The following is a 17,406-nucleotide window of genomic DNA, read 5'->3' on the forward strand; positions in this document are numbered from 1 at the left end:
TGAGACCCTGGCGAGGAAGGAACATCAGGAGAGGAAGATGAAGGAAGCAAACCCTTGAGAATGAGTTTGTTCATCTGATCTGTCAAAGCAGGCAGATGGAAAGCCTCACAAACTCACAAGAGCTATCTAGATGAGCAGGCCCTAGACAGTACATGCACTCTCTGTGGACATCGGATAACGGGATCTTGTGCCCACAAGAAGTGCATTTCTTAAACTTCAAAGGTTTATTTGATATGGTATCAGAATTGGACTCCATCATAATTAACTAGTTAAGATTTTTTTAAACTAACAGAAAAACTTGACTAACTAGCAAGTACAAAGATAAGAAAAAATTGAAACAGGGTAGGTAAATAGAGAGCTAAGACAAGAAAAAAAATTATAATCACTAAACTGACTCATAGTCTTTGCTAAATCATCCAAAACACCTGAGGAGCTCTGGAGCGATGAAACCTCGAAGCTTACTCAATGAGTGGCAAATGAGATCTGAGGTAGACTGGGGTAATTAGGCATTATGAGTAGGACTGGAGGAGCTCGAGCTTTGAATCTCCAGCTTGGAAGATGGCTGAGGAAGGAATGACAGTGACAACATCAGATCTGAATATTAACAAAGGTAACAATAGTATCAAATGTTCCTGTGCCAATAGTAGTAAATATTAACCATTATGCAATACTTTGTTGGCTTTTAGTGTGGCTAGAAAAATCATTACCAAGAAATTGAAGTCTGATTCAATACCTTTGTTTAAGCAATTTCTTATTTTAGCTGCAGCTGCATGTAAGAAGGAAAAAGGAAACTGAATTTAAGAGCTGTAACTTGTATTAAGAATGAACATTGCTGGGATAGTTTAGAATTGTTAGTTTCAAAATATGAAAAAACATACTGGTGATCCATCCATCCACAACACCTTTTTCCCCCCATTTTTACAAATACTGTGAAATAAATGCAAACCTGTGAGCTGCTGAAGGGATACCGTGGAAAAAATGTAGTATAAATCCAAAGACCACCATTGATACACCACAACGGAAGGAATATATCCACAAAATAGAACAAATGCAATGATATTAAAACAAATCAAACTTTATTAAAGTAGTAAAATCAAAGGTGCATATGCAGAGTAAACCTAGTGTTCAAAACACATACAGGATAAGCGCTTTCAGCCGTAGCCTTCTTCAGATTCTGTTTCCATTTTAATCAGTTTTCCAATTAAAATCATTATCAACCGATCACAAGTTTCTCTATGAACCAACGCCTTCTTTGCTAACCAACTGAAAAAATAGCCAATAAAATGCACTTAAAGTGACCCGCCTTTCGATCAAACCAATTATCAGCATTTGCCTTTGCTTCTTTCCTTCCCTGTTTAATTGGGATGGTGCCATTGAAACCTATACTAAAAGGAAGAAGCAAAGGCAATGCTGATAATTGGTTAGACTGAAAGGAGAAGAGTCAGTTTGCAAAGAAGGTATGACTTTGTGCCCCTTTCTGTTAACATATCACATTGCTGTTGTCTGTGTAAACCTGCAAAGGACCCAGAATCGAGAGAGAATACAAGGCATGTACAGACAAAAGCAGAGCGCCCATCTCTTTTACAGTGACACAATATCACAGTTTTTAGGGAGTCCATGATGCCAGACCCTGATACTGTTGGAAGGAGACCCCCCCCAACACCATGGATATAAAACATCTGTATAAAGCACCTGAGTGGATGATAAAGCTTGAAATGGCAGACCTGGATTCAGAAATATCTGATGAATCCACCACAGAAATTGCAGTGTCAGACAAGACAAGAGAGGAATGTAAAACTTCAGGGGATGAAATGTTGAAGCCTGATTGTCTTTGGATACTACTGAAGCGTTCTCATGTGGAGTCTGGTGAAATGAATAATAGGAATGGTGGAAGCCATGCATCCCACAGCCCACCGAAACCTCTTTCAGACATCACTTGTAAAGGAAGAACCTGGAAGAAAGTGGTCAAGGAGACCTTGGAAGGAGGAAGAAAAGCAATCAAAGGAAAGATACAAATCTTGCATTTCAGAAAAACTTGATTCAGTGAAAGAGTCAGAACAGATTGTTTGAGACTGAGGGTGAATCCCACACTCTGAAGCAGAACCATAGTAAAGCTAAGATTCTGATGAAGCTACTGCTGGGAAGGAGACTGACTAAGAAGGTTATCCAGATTTGCAAAATCTGGATACCATGTAGTCTGCAGTAAGATGTGACTGGAGACAGATATACGGTAAAGACTCCCAGAGCTGTAAGAAGGAACAAAACTCAAAGCAGAAAACTGATCATGTGAGGAAGAAACAGAAACATAAAACATTTTCTGAAGAGAGGAATGGGAATGCAAACATAAGCATCCTTCAGGTCCAGTAAGATCAGACAAGCCTGAGGAAGTAGCAATGGGAACAGGGACTGGAGAGGCAACACTGAGAGGACTCTCAGAAAAAGTGTTGAGAATGGAGAGATCCAGAATGGGCCTTCAAAAGCACTCTTTCCTGGGAAACAGAAACATCTTTGAATAAAGCCCTGTGCCTCTCTTGGAGGGAGGAAAAGGCTGAATAGTTCCCAGAGCCAAAATACCCTGAAAATGGGAGGAAAATCAGGAAGTCAGCAAAGTGAAGGCTGCGGAATCCCTGAAAAGGGTAGAAGGGATTTTCAAACCATGACGTTACCTTTTTGTATAATGGAAAGGACCCATGAATCCATGGTGATCTACTGTGAAAAGGGGATGAACAGAGTCAACCAGAGGGAAGGAGGAATCTGGCCAAGGGCAGGGAAGGATAAATGTCAAACAGAAGTAAATTTGTCAAGAAAAGAGGAATTTTGACCCCTAGAATCCTAAGCATGTTTACCTGAAAACAACCTCCTGTAAGATTTCTTACCCTTTAAGAAAGGCTTCTGCTGCCTAAATGCACAAAGGAAGACACAGAAGGATAGTTTCTTTGAAACTTGGGGATAGGGGAAAGAAAAACCTGTTTGAGGTCTTGCATAACCTTCCCTTTATCCTGTACGGTTTGAAGAAGCTCAGTAGCTGCAGAACCAAACACATTTTGGGAGTCCAAGGGAGAATCCAACAACCTGGCTTTTATATCTTCAGGAAGAGATCGTAACCAAAGCCACAAGTACCTGCTTAAAACAGAACTTGAGGAAGCTATCCAAGAAGATACATCAGCAGCATCACAACTGCATTTGCTAGAATGGCAACCCACTTGAAAAGCAGAACTCAATAAAGAAATAGCAGAAGTCAGCTTTGGAATCAGGCATGTCATCAAAATGCCACAAAGGTAAGACGAAGAGCCAGCACATACCTGGTCATATAGGTTTGGTAGTTTATGACTCTGAAAACCAAGGTGACAGAGGTGTAAACTTTTTCCCATACCTATCTGTAGGCCTAATGTCCTTGTCAGAAGAGAGAAGCTTAAAAGAAGCCAGTATGACTGCAGGTTAGAGGAGGGATTTTTGTATAAAAATGTTTGTGTCTCAGGCACCTAGTAAAATCTGTCAGGTTTCTTAGGTGCAGTTGGCTGGGGCTCAAAAGCTTGGAAAGCAGCAGTAAATGGGTCCAGAAGGGCTTCTATCACAGGATGGACTGCAGAAGACCTGGGAGAAACCATTTGTAAAAGGGCATAATACCTCTTTTGGACTTCAGAAACTTGGGAACTCTCACACTGAAAGTGCTCTATCATTTTTACAATGGTGTTACCAAAAGAAAGCTCCTCAATATGAGAATTTGGAGAAAGAGTGTCCCCCCATCCTCTGACCCTAGATCAAGAGGAGAATGGATCTGAGAAGAATATGTTAGGAAGTCTTCTCCAGAATTTAGTTCCACATCTTCTAAGTCAGACTCTCTAAGCCTTTTAGAAAGAGTGGAAGAAAAAGGAACAGTAGAAGGCACAGACAATTGTTGGAGGGGTTTTAAGGTTATAAAAGTCCTTAAAAAGACCCGGACTGAAATCCTACCACCCTTTACATGGATTCTTGGCTGCAGGAGCTACATGTTTGGACTTCTATTTTTTCTTCAGAGGAACCTCAGCCATTAAAAGCTTAGGTGGCTCCTAGCTTCCTACTACTTCAGTCAAGGAAATGGGAACCTCTCCTCTACAAGTATATGGGGAATCCCCCTAGGCCATTCCGAACTAATCAGTCACGGCTCCCACTTCTCCTGTGAAACAGACAAATGCCCATCCTTGGCAAACATGTGAAAACCCAACCCCATGCCTGCCTCCAACAGGGTCAAGATACAGAGAGAGATTGCAGCATAACTGGACATTCCTTCGGTTCTTCATCCAACCTGACAAAGATGTCTAGCAGAGGCTGGACAGCAGAAGTCTCTAAACATAGCTTTTTCAACTTCTTCTTAACATGGCTGAACATCTGCGTGTGCATATTCAGAAAAAAGAAGTTATGTCCTTACCATAACGTTCCATCTGTATTGTCACTTTTTTCATCTCTCTCTCATATAGGTCCAGATCCAATCCAACATGGCCGTTTGCAAGCCTGTGGCACCCAAAAAGCTCTTGGATACTTCCCCTTACCCAAAATGCATCTGTTCCCATTACCTCAGATCTTGTTTGCTATAATTATATCCATAGAAAGAGGTAATTTTAGTGGTCAACACCTAAAAGGATCTTAAAGAAGACCATTTCTGGAGTATAAGGAAAAACAACTGAATTTTTGAGAATCTCTTCCTATTCAACCAAGAATCACAAAGAAGGGGGTTGGAGGGTGGGGATGTGAGCAGAGATGAAAAATCAACAAAACAGATAGAATGCTATGGTGAATACATAACTTCTTTATCTGACATTGTCCCATATGTAAGGATGAGATGAAAAATTGAGAGAGTCCCCAGCTACTTCTACCCCGGGTGGACTCACGGGAGAATGTTCCTCAGAACCATCGCTTCAAAGGAAGCCCTTTCCCTGTTGACAAAATCTAAGCTGTATTAAGTGATAAAGATATGATGGCCTGCCCACGTGCCTGCTGCAGAAATATCATCCAAGGAAGCATTTGTTTGGAAAACTACAGATGTGGCCATGACCCTGGTTGAGTGAGCTTGAATGGATTTGTAAGGTTTCACATCTTTTGAGGTATAAATGACAGAAATGCAACTAGAAATCCATTTTAATAAAGTAACTTTGGAAACTGGTTGGCCTTTCCTAGGGCCTGCAAATGCAATAAACAAATGGCTTGCTTTCCGAAACTCTAGTTCTATGTAAACAGACACGTAACTGTCTATGAACATCCAACAAATGTAGTACATATTTGCCCTTATTACTTAAATTAGGGAATAAAACAGGCAAATGTATAGTCTGATTAATATTTGTTTGTGAAACAACTCTGGGCAAAAAGGAGGGGTTGGTACACAAAGAAACTCCAAATACAGGGGCTGGGAAGATAGTGCCTCAATTTCTGATATCCGTCTCATAGATGTGATGACCACCAAAAGGATAGTTTTCCAGGACAGGAACTTAATATCACAAGTTGCTGTAGTTTTGAAGGGTGGTTGAACAATCAGACGTAGAACCAAATTAAGATCCCAAGGGGAGAAGGGTCCTTGAGGGGAAGTTGTAACAACATGGTCCCTTTTAAGAAGGCTGTGCAAAGTTTATGGGAAAAGAGAGACATATTGTCTATCCTAATGTGAAAGTTTGAAATGGCTGCTAACTGGACCTTAATAGTAGAAGCCGTACCTCTGTTATTAAATAGATAGGCTAAAATTTCTAGGATGCAGTGAATGGGAGCCATCAGAGGATTTATATTTTGTTGTTGAGCCCAAATTATAAACCTCTTCCCATTTACTGCTATAGAGTTTTTGAGTGGATGACTTATGGGATAACATTAGAATATGACGGATCAGGGAGGACAGCACACGCTATCTGGCAATCAACGAAACTGGAGAAACCAGGCTGTCAGCCTGAAGTTGTGAAGTTTGGGATGAAGCATGCCTGTTGGGTGTGACAGTAGGTATGGACGAGGTTCCAGAATCCAAGGCTCTTTCTGTAGATGAGGCCAGTGGTAAGGAAACCAGATTTGTCAAGGCCAATACAGGGCAATAAGGATTACCATTCACTTCAACCTGTTGGCTTTCTGAAGGAAGTTTGGAATCAATGGGATGGGGGAAAGGCATGCAAAAGTCTAGGAGGCCAATCGTGGACTACAGCATCCCTTGGGGACTGCCCCGGTGGGGGAATTAGGACAAAGTAGCTGCTGCTGCATTTGTTGTTTAGGGGAGAGGCAAAGAGGTCGCAGCAGGGCTGGCCCCATGTGCACAAAATGTTCTCTGCTATGTTCTTGTAACGGACCACTCATGAAGCATGAGAATGGCTCTGTTCAACTTGTCCGCTATGATGCTGGACCTTCCTGGAATGTGCGTTGCTACAAGAAAACGGTTGGATGAAATCACCCATTGCCACAAACTGAGCAAGTCTCGACACAGAGGGTATGATCTGGTTCCTCCTCGCTTGTTTATGTACCAAACCACAGACATGTCTGACTGAATCACTACAGTTCCCAGAGGAAGGGCAGTCTGAAATGCCTGGAACGCTAGAAGCAATGCCCTCATCTCCAGGATGTTGATGTGCAGCTTGGCATTTTCTGTGGACCAGGTGCCTAGTACCATCTTTCCAGATAATGCCCCCCCCATCTGGGAAGCATCCGTGGTCACCATAGCTTGTGGTTGAGGGGGAACAAATGGTCGACTTTTGTGTCACCTGTTCTTAATGAGTCCACCATGATAGGGTCTTTTCTGCATATGTTTGTTATAAAAATTTAGTAAGACATTGGATGATGAATTATTGAACAATGAGCAGCTAAAAGCCACTGTAAGATTCGCATGTGAAACCTGGCTAATGGTACTAATACAATCGCCGCAGCCAAAGATCCTAACCCCTGTAAAACATGGCAAGCAGCCACCTTCTTGTTTCTGATTAATCTTGAAGTTTGTCATCTGATTGTTAACACTCTGGAAGGAGGAAGCTTCACAATCATTTGATTTGTGTCTAACAGTGCCTCTATGAATTCTAGTGTTTGAGTGGGTTCCATATGAGACTTTTGGTAATTTATGGTTATTCCTAGTTCGAAACAAACTTGAAAAACAGAGTCTCTTGCGTGGATAAGTAGATACCTGGTCAGGGTGGATATGAGCTAGTTGTCTAAATAAGGAAACATACAGAATCCTTGTCGTCTTAGGTGAGCCATGCATTTAGTGAACACTCTGGTGGTCATAGTGAGACCAAGGGGCAGTGCTCTGAACTGGTAATGACTGGCTCCCAGGCACGAGAGTAGTTATCCTCTGGAGCATCTGTCCATTTTTATACGGTAGGATGCATCCTGAAGATCTATAGAGCACATCCAGTCATCCTGTTCCAGAAAAGGAAGTAGGGACTGTACTGTGATTATTCGGAACTTGCAACGCCGACCTGACTTGTTCAATTTGCTGAGATCCAGGATTGATCTCCAGTCCCCTTTTTTCTTTGGAACCAAAAAGAACTTTGAGTATGTTTTGAATCCTTTCTGATCTTGGGGGACCTGTTTGGATGATTGTTTTCTCTAGCTGTTTTTGGATATGAATGACTGCCTGATCCCTTTGACTGGGTGGAATGTCTGGGATTGTCTTGCTGGGAGGTGTTTGTTGAGAAAAGGGAATTTGGTAACCCCTGGATGTTATCCTTTGCACCCACAAATCGAAAGCTAATTTTTGCCAGGCTCTCCAGTGCATCATCGACCCCCAATTGCCTGCAGAGGTGGACAACTGTGCCTCCTTTCATGAGCGCTGAAAAGGCTTCCAAAAGAAAGACTCCCAGGACACTTGGTTCTGCGGACCTCCTTTGCAGGGAGGGTGACATCTTCCATTATTGTTTCCCCTTCTGCCTCTGGGGGAAAACTCTCCATGTGTGTCTTGGTAGGAGACTTAAAATTTCTTCAACCACATTTTCCTGCTGCCTCTCTGACCTTTAGGATAAGGTCTCTGAGGAGCTGAAAAATGCATGCCCATGGCAGAAAGGGTCTTATCTTTCTTCTCACACCTGGAAAGCATATCTTTGACTTTGGCACCAAAAAGAGATGTGTAATCAAACAGAGCACTGAAGAAGGAAGACTTAAAAGGTTCCACAAAATTGCAAAGGTGCATCCAGCCATGCCTCCTTACAGAGATGACAGAACTCGCTGCTCTGCTTGTTACTTCGGCTGCATGTGGGATGAGCCTCAGAGAAGAGTTGGCAATAGAATGCAGGGTGGCTAACTGGGAAGCTACCTTCTCTTTAGCTCCCTCAGTCACTGCTCCTTCAAGGGTATCTGAAAGCTCCTTGATCAGATCCCTTTGTAACCTGGTGAAATGTGAATAATAATTCAGCGACCGCAAGGCAAAGGTTGCTGAAAAGAACACATGCTTCCCACACCTATCAATCGGCCTAGAATCCTTGTTAGGAGGATGGATAGTTAAACTATCCTTGGAGAGTTCCTTCTTAGTTGCTGCCGTCACGACCATGGCATCTACTACATCCCCTTTTGTCTAGAAGGACTTATCAGACGGGGGTGGTTATAATTTTATCTGGTCTCCGGGGAACAGGTTCGATGGAATCCAGGGTCTTCCATGCCCTCTGAGAGATCAGACATATGAGCTCACTGGTGGGCGAAGTCACCCAGGAGGTGGATGGGCAGGAACCAAAGGCAGCCAGGTACACAGACTCCTCAGGCGAAGGACTGCTGGACTGTCAGTGCCATTTCTGAGTGCAGCCAGAGAGTGACCATGTATGAGTGTAATAGCTAGTTTGTTATAAGTTTATCGAAGTCAAAATTAAGCCTCAATCCTGATGTGTTTGTACATTATAAAGCTGGTTGAACAGAACCCATGAAGGCTCGTCTGTTTTATCCTGACTGGACGAGTGGCATGGTGTAAGAACCGGGATTCCAGAGACTGTTTCTTGGAACTACGAGGTGCAGAGTTAACAGTGAAGGTAAACTAAGAGAAATGAGCACAAAAAAGGGCCAGAAATGAGCCAAAGGTAATGAAAACTTGCACAAATTATTTGCTTTATAAAAAAGATAAAACTGAGCACTACAAGAGCACAAAGTGCATTATTAAATACGGGAAAGACACAACAGGTTTATTAATTAAACAAAATGTTTAAAGTTAAGATATCTGATAAACCAATTATTAGAAAAGCACATAAGGGGTTTGGAATTACCTTGGAATTGCAAAACTAGCATGTTTAAAGTAAAATGGGCATGTTTAGAGTAACCAAAAAATAAGAAAGTAGTTGCAGCGGTGCACATGACTCGGACAAGGGCCACAATTCAACAAAAATAAAATTAAATCGAAGAGTTTATTGTAATAACTTAGTGCTTTCATCCTGCTATAATCAGGACTTCTTCAGAATAATCCTAATACACAAAAACAGCATTTAAATACCCTGACAAATCATCACTAATGGCACCAAAAGAATACATAATTCAATTAGTTTAAAGAAAATTTGTCCTTCATTCATGTGAATTCCCAAACCCATAAAATAATATCAAAAGAGTTAGAATCTGTTAAAAACCTTAAGATAATTACTAGCAAAGTTAATATTTAATTAATAGTTTAAATTAAACTGAATTAGATCACAGGGACATAGAAACAGTGTATACCAATCAAGGTATACATTCTGAGACAAACAAATATATACAATTATTACTTAAAACAATGTACAGACATAATATACTGAGCAAATGTGAAGTACTAAACCATGCTGTATGCCAACTTGTTGACACAATAAATGTGCACATAATCCCATGTTCAAAGTTTTGATGCTCTACCCTTTAAAATAGGTTTAACTGATGCATAATCATTTAATCTAGGATAGTGAAAGTGTTTAGTTTAAACTGCCGCCAAGTCTCCCTATAATCCAACCAATTCTCCTAGTTTCCCCCTCTGGGATCCATATTTACCTGTTGCAAAATAGCAAATGAAAATTCAGTATGTGTTGGTTGCACCAAGGTGTGTTTAAACAAGGCATTGTTAGAATTGTTTGTCCTGATACTACGAATATGTTCATAAATGCACTTGCTCAATGGTCTTTCCATTTTTCCAATGTAAAAACATGTGCACCCCCTACACATAGCTAAATAAACAATCCCTTTGCTGGAACAATTACCCCTTTTAAAGTAAATCTTGCTATGAAGATTACTACCTAACGTTAACAGTCTCTTCTTCAAAAATAAACTTACAGTAAGAGCATGTTCCACTTCTTTTAGTACCACCAGTGAATTTATTCCTATTAGGGCAGCCACGGCGGTGTAGCGGTTGGCGTTGCTGCCTCACAGCAAGAGGTTCTCCGGTTCGATCCTCAGCTGGGGTGCCTTCTGTGCGGAGTCTGCATGTCCTCCCTGTGGTTGCGTGGGTTTCCTCCAGGTGCTCCAGTTTCCTCCCACATCCCAAAGACATGCTGTAGGTGGATTGGACACTCTAAATTGGCCCTAGGTGTGAGTGTGTGCATGTGTGTGCCTTCTGTGGAAGGTTGGGTGCCGGGCTGGCAACTCGACACTGTAAAACTCCACTGCCAATCATGAGCGGACAGGTGATCCGCTGTGGCAACCCCTAACCGGGAAAAGCCGAAAGAAGAAGAAGAAGTGAATTTATTCTTATTAGCTCTAAAACCCTTTTCAAAAACAGATTTAAACTTCTTCCCTGTTTTAAAAACAAACTTGGGGTCTATAAACAATTTCCCAACTAAATCAGGATTAAATCCCAACATCTTCCAGTTGTTGGATACAATACCCTTTACAAAAGTAGCAGCATAATTATATTCTAAAACCATTGCTCTATTAAAATCCCCTTCTGACCTTGTCTGTATGTTAACCTTCTACATCTGTTTAGTACCCAATAATGGCTTAAATTTTGACCCCCTCCCCCCAACCTGATATGACTTCCTGTGAAACCTCCATAATTAAACTTTCTGGGTAGTTATTTTCTTTACACAACCCAATATGAATTTTGTTTCTTGTAAAAAGTCTTCAAAGTTTGAGATCATCCTTGCCTCTCTAACAATTTGGCCTTTCACAGGTACAGAGTTAACAGTTAAGGTAAACTAAGAGAACCGAGCACAAAAAAGGGCCAGAAACGAACCAAAGGTAATGAAAACTTGCACAAATGATTTGTTTTATAAAAAAGTTAAAAAGGAGCATTACAAGGGCACAAACCACATTATTAAACAAACGAGAGGCACAAAGGTTTATTATAGGTTCATAGGATCATACTAGGCTATCTGCCCTGGGGCATTTATAAGCCTAGCCTGATTGCGTTTGGCTTACGCCACCCCTTGATTTGAGTATACTGTGCCCTTTTTAAAGTTTAGTTTACTGTGCCTCTGTCTAATAGTGACAGGGAAGTAATCCCCGGGACAAACCTACGATCCCCCATCCACTCATTAAGATTCTTCTTGAAGAGAGTCAGTGAGGTGCTCTGCCTAACATGAATTGGAATTCTATTCCAGGGCAAAGGGAGCCTCTGGGTTATGAATCTGTCCCTCCAGCATGTTCTATTTATTTCTGTGCTGAGGTTCAGGTCCCTCGAGCGCGTGGCTCTAAGGGATTTAGATTTACTGAGGTGGAGCATGTCCATTAATTCATGGTTGGACATAGCTTTATATGTCAGGCATAGATCGCCTCGAAGTAGGCGGTATGCAACTGAGTAGAGCTGGAGTTTTTTTAACCGAGCAGCATATGGCATCTGTTTGAGTCCCTTGATCCTCCTGGTGAGGTACTTTTGGGGTCTTTCTAATTGCTGCAGGTGTCGGGTAAGGTACATCCCAAAGGGGGCATCGTATTCTATGATGGGCCTGATGAGGGATGAATAAAGGGGCATGATTACCTCTCTTGATCTAGATGTGAATCCTTTCATGATGAGGTGGGCTATGTAGAAGGTCTTTCTAACCACTTTGGCAATGTGGTTGTCAAAGGAGAGATTGCTATCAACTTGGGTCCCCAGATCCCTAATTACTTTCTCTGTACTTAATGGGTTACCACCTATGTGGTAATTTGTGGGCACATTGTTTTTGCCAAAGGATATGACTATACACTTTTTGGCATTTAGCTTTAGACCATGGCTCTGGCACCAGTTATCCGTCTCTGCGAGACCTTTTTGAAGGATGTTCGTGTCAGCTGGAGAGTCGATTATGGTGCCCAGTTTGTAGTCATCTGCGAACTTGGTGAGCCATAGTCCTCCCACATTGGCCTGTACCTCAGAAAAGTAAATACCGAACAAGAGAGGTCCTAGGACAGAACCTTGTGGGATGCCACTTGTGACCGGTTTTGAGTCTGACATGGCTCCAGCAACTCTGACTCTGTGGGTTCTGTCTTTGAGCCAGTTTGCGACCCATCTTGTGACATAGGGGTTTATATTTAGGCTGGATAGCTTATCTATGATGCCCGAGTGGGGTATTGTGTCAAATGCCTTTGCGAGGTCCAGATAGGCTGTGTGGACTACCTTCCCTTCATCAATGGCCTTGGTGACTGTTTTGAAGAAGTCGACCAGGTTCAAAAGGCAGGATCTGCCCTTGACAAAGCCAAATTGGGTAGGATCTAGTGTCTGTAGGTCCCCAATGTCTTTGTTTATGAGTTCCATGATGATCCTCTCCATAGCCTTACAGACTAGGCTAGTCAGGCTTATGGGGCGATAGTGTCCAGGGTCCGCAGAGGCGCCACCTTTGTGGAGTGGGACCACTGTTGCTGTACGCCATTCTTTGGGCACATATCCTGTAGTGAGGCTGAGATTGTACAGCAGTTTTACTTGAGGGATTAGTTCTTCTTGGAGTTCATGTAGGACGCAACCCGGGACGCCATCTGGTCCCATGGAAGCAGTGTTATTTGCTTTGGAGAGGGCGGCCTTCACCTGAGCATCAGAGATGTTTGGGAGGGTGCACTCTGCCGGGATAGATTCTTGCTCTTTTGGGGGGAGGGGGTGAAGAAGTTTGCACTGAACCTGTCTGCCAGGATATTGGCGATGTCTGTGGGTTCAGTGTATTTTTTGTCGCTTAGAATCAACTCAGAACAAGTCTTGGAGTTTCATCCCAGGTTCCTAACATAACTGAAAAAAGCCTTATGATTGTCTTTAGTGTCCTGTGCAATTTTTCTCTCGAAGCTGGCCTTGGAGGATTTTATGAGGGATCGTAATTGTTTGCTAGTACTGATCAGAGATGCCTTCCCTTTTAGGGATTTTGCTCTATCATGTAGTAGCTTCCTCCTTCTGTTGTACAGTTTATTTATGGCTGGGGTCCACCTGACTGGACGCCTGCCTTTGGATGACTGGGTCTTGATTTTGTTTGGGATAGCATGATCCATGCATTCCTGGAGATGTCCGTAGAATGCATTTATATAGGATTCTGCAGTTTGGGCCGTAGTTTCCACTGGCCCTGGGGCCTTGAAGGATTCCACTTCGATTTTGAGAAGTGTGAAGTTCGCTTTTGAGAAGTTTTTCACTGTGGTTTTCTGGGCTGTGGGTGGGGTCGGGATGTGGATATCCAGTGAAATTAATTTATGGTCTGATCTTACTAATGAGGGATATACTTCTGGTATGGAGCACAGAGTCCCCATGTTGGTAATGATCAGGTCTAGTATGTTTTCCCCTCTTGTGGGAGTGGTGACTAGTTGTTCCATAGCATTTGAGTTTATAAATTCCAGGAACCTTTGGGCTAAGGTGCTGGGGCTTGAGTAATGCTCCCAGTCTATGTTTGGGTAGTTGAAGTCACTCAATATAATGGTGTTCAGAGAGATCTTCATGTTCTCCAATGTTTTCAGGAAAGCCGAGTGGGATTCCTGACTTTGAGAGGGTGGTCTGTAGGATGCTATAAACTGAAAAGCAGTCTTGCCCACTGTCAGTTGCACGTGGATGGTCTCCGATACTTCGTGCAATGCCACTAACCTGGAGGTGTGGATATCCTTGATAAATATGGAAACTCCCCCTCCTTTTGTGGTTCGGTCTGGGTTTTGGGGCCGAAGAGCATGATATGCGGTATAACCTGGTAGTGCTGAGGTGCTCTCTGGAGCCTTGAACCAGGTTTCTGTCACTGCACAGATATCGATGTTCTCCATACTGAGGAGAGCTTCGAGTGCATGCATCTTGAGGTTAAGACTTCTGGCGTTTAGCAGCATTATCCTTAGTTTCTTGTTCCAAGTGCTGTCTATGGAGGTGGGTTGGACTTTTGAGCATTGCCTAAAAAAGGCACTATGGGGGTGGCAAGAGCCTTTGCCAATATCCGAAAGCCCAGGGGTGACAGGTGCAAGCCTTCCCTAGCGAAGCAACGTGGCTTGTCGAGCATGTCATCCCAGGCTGACAGACACTGGATCCCCTTTGAATGACACCAAAATTTTAGCCAATTGTTAAAATCGATCATTTTGTCTTTATACTGTGGCATCATTCTAGGTGAGGGTAGATGCCGCTCAAGGTCAGGATTATCCCGACCTGGGCTACATGATCAGAGAGCTCCTCCATGTCTCTTTTCATGTAGTCGAGGGAGGTACGTCTCAGGTCATTCACGCCAGCATGTACAATGACTGAGTCATATTTGTATTTGCTTTGGAGTGACCTGAGTGCTTGCGTTATGTGGCGGATCCTAGCGCCCGACAGGCAGCTCACTGTGACCTTCTCTTTATTCAGCCTGGTGAGCGGGACGTCACTGTGTCTGACAATAGAGTCACCTATTACAAGAGTATCAGGTGTGTTATTCAGCCTTAAGGGCTGTGACTGCTTGGCACACTGACTTTGTGTGCTATGTGTTGTACGTGTTTTGTTTTGGGGTAGCGTTTGCTTGGATGTCTGCTTTGGAGGCCTCTGTTGCTTAGGTAGATTTTTATTTAGAGCCTCCGAGTATGTTTTTGTGTTTTTATGTGTTTGGTTCGCTGTTGTGGTGGGACTATGTGATACTGGAATTGTGCTGTGTGAGGTTACTGTCTCCTCCTGACTGGTTACACCAGTTTTGAGATGAGATAGCTCAGCTTCCAGTTTGGCTATATGGTTGCATCTCTCACATATATTTGAACCTGTTTGGAGGAGAAGAGAGGGTTGTCCGTGTACATGAGACAGTTGTAACATTGCCTCAAAATTCCCAGATTCACCAGCTGGACTGGAGAGGAAACTACTGACTGACCTTTGGACATGCTAGAGTAATATAGGGAACTGAATTAAAACGGACCAATAGGGGACAAGGTAATCGTAGAGAGTATAAGAGTAAGTAGTGCTTATGGTTTATTAGTGCTAACTTGTAAAATTACTTATTTGGACCAGTGAGGGGCCTTAGAATGAGAATATGGTGTTTAAATTGAGAGATAGAGCAGTTCTTAGGGAAAAAGTGAAGAGCAGACTTTGTGGAGCCAGGAATAGTTTAAACCCAATTAGGCGGTGGTGCCCGATGTTGCACAATGCGCAAAAACGCGCAAAAGAGGGTTTTAAGAGAGGGAGATCAAGGAGTTAGGAACTGACCCAAAATGGCCAATAAAACTACAGTTTCAAGGCAGTAACCACTCCCACAGGGGCAGGCAGGCTGCTCAATGTTTATCACTGCCACTGATGAACACAGAGACTTCCCTTTAGCCCAAGCAAACACTGGCCTCCAAGAAACTTACAAACAGTTCAGAACAGCAAATCTGTAACTGAACTTTTTTAAATCTCAGAAAAGTGGGAAAAGGCAAGATTTTTTTTTATTTTTTAAAGGAAAGCAGAGGTTCACAAGTATCAACAAGTTAGAACAGTGCAGTAAATGACCCCACACTTGAGTGCTAGGCCAGAGAGAGATAAAATGCAAGTTTTAAGAAAAAACGATTTTAAAAATAAGTGCAGGCAGGAAATTCAGTAATCAGCTCTAGGTTGTGTTCTAAATACAGTTACCAACACAGAAATCAAGTTTAACAAGCCAAAAAAATGCTCAAAAGTAGGCGGCAATGCAGAAAAACTTAACAAATAATCTGAAGCAAAATACTTAAAATCTCAAAAGTGGCTCCTTTCTTCTCTCAGCGTTTTCTCCTCTTGGTGGGTGCTTCACCAACAGCCAACAAGTCCAAAAAGACGCCAAAACCACGAGGCAATCGGGTTTTAAGAGAGGGAGATCAAGGAGTTAGGAATTGACCCAAAATGGCCAATAAAACTACAGTTTCAAGGCAGTAACCACTCTTACAGGGGCAGGCAGGCTGCTCAATGTTTATCACTGCCACTGATGAACACAAGAGACTTCCCTTTAGCCCAAGCAAACAATGGCCTCCAAGAAACTTACAAACAGTTCAGAATAGCAAATCTGTAACTGAACATTTTTAAATCTCAAAAAAGTGGGAAAAAGCAAGATTTTTTTTGTTTTTTAAGGAAAGCAGAGGTTCACAAGTATCAACAAGTTAGAACAGTGCAGTAAATGACCCCATACTTGAGTGCTAGGCCAGAGACAGATAAAATGCAAGTTTTAAGAAAAAAACAATTTTAAAAATAAGTGCAGGCAGGAAATTCAGTAATCAGCTCTAGGTTGTGTTCTAAATACAGTTACCAACACAGAAATCAAGTTTAACAAGCCAAAAAATGCTCAAAAGTAGGCGGCAATGCAGAAAAACTTAACAAATAATCTGAAGCAAAACACTTAAAATCTCAAAAGTGGCTCCTTTCTTCTCTCAGCGTTTTCTCCTCTTGGTGGGTGCTTCACCAACAGCCAACAAGTCCAAAAAGATGCCAAAACCACGAGGCAATCGGGTTTTAAGAGAGGCAGATCAAGGAGTTAGGAATTGACCCAAAATGGCCAATAAAACTACAGTTTCAAGGCAGTAACCACTCTCACAGGGGCAGGCAGGCTGCTCAATGTTTATCACTGCCACTGATGAACACAAGAGACTTCCCTTTAGCCCAAGCAAACAATGGCCTCCAAGAAACTTACAAACAGTTCAGAATAGCAAATCTGTAACTGAACATTTTTAAATCTCAAAAAAGTGGGAAAAAGCAAGATTTTTTTGTTTTTTTGTTTTTTAAGGAAAGCAGAGGTTCACAAGTATCAACAAGTTAGAATAGTGCAGTAAATGACCCCATACTTGAGTGCTAGGCCAGAGACAGATAAAATGCAAGTTTTAAGAAAAAAACAATTTTAAAAATAAGTGCAGGCAGGAAATTCAGTAATCAGCTCTAGGTTGTGTTCTAAATACAGTTACCAACACAGAAATAAAGTTTAACAAGCCAGAAAATGCTCAAAGTAGGCGGCAATGCAGAAAAACTTAACAAATAATCTTAATCAAAATACTTAAAATCTCAAAAGTGGCTCCTTTCTTCTCTCAGCGTTTTCTCCTCTTGGTGGGTGCTTCACCAACAGCCAACAAGTCCAAAAAGACGCCAAAACCACGAGGCAATCAGGTTTTAAGAGAGGGAGATCAAGGAGTTAGGAATTGACCCAAAATGGCCAATAAAACTACAGT

General features: G+C 42.3%; 1 protein-coding gene across 1 annotated transcript in view; it reads right to left on the reverse strand.

Annotated features, from left to right (window-relative positions):
• RTTN (rotatin) overlaps positions 1–17,406 on the reverse strand; it is a 3,641,098-nt gene that overhangs the window by 1,645,186 nt on the left and 1,978,506 nt on the right. The gene's annotated exons all lie outside the window — the stretch shown is intronic.

This window comes from Protopterus annectens, chromosome 3.part1, assembly GCF_019279795.1.
Source record: "Protopterus annectens isolate FY-2018-M chromosome 3.part1, PAN1.0, whole genome shotgun sequence".
NCBI classification, from domain to species: Eukaryota; Metazoa; Chordata; order Ceratodontiformes; family Protopteridae; genus Protopterus; species Protopterus annectens.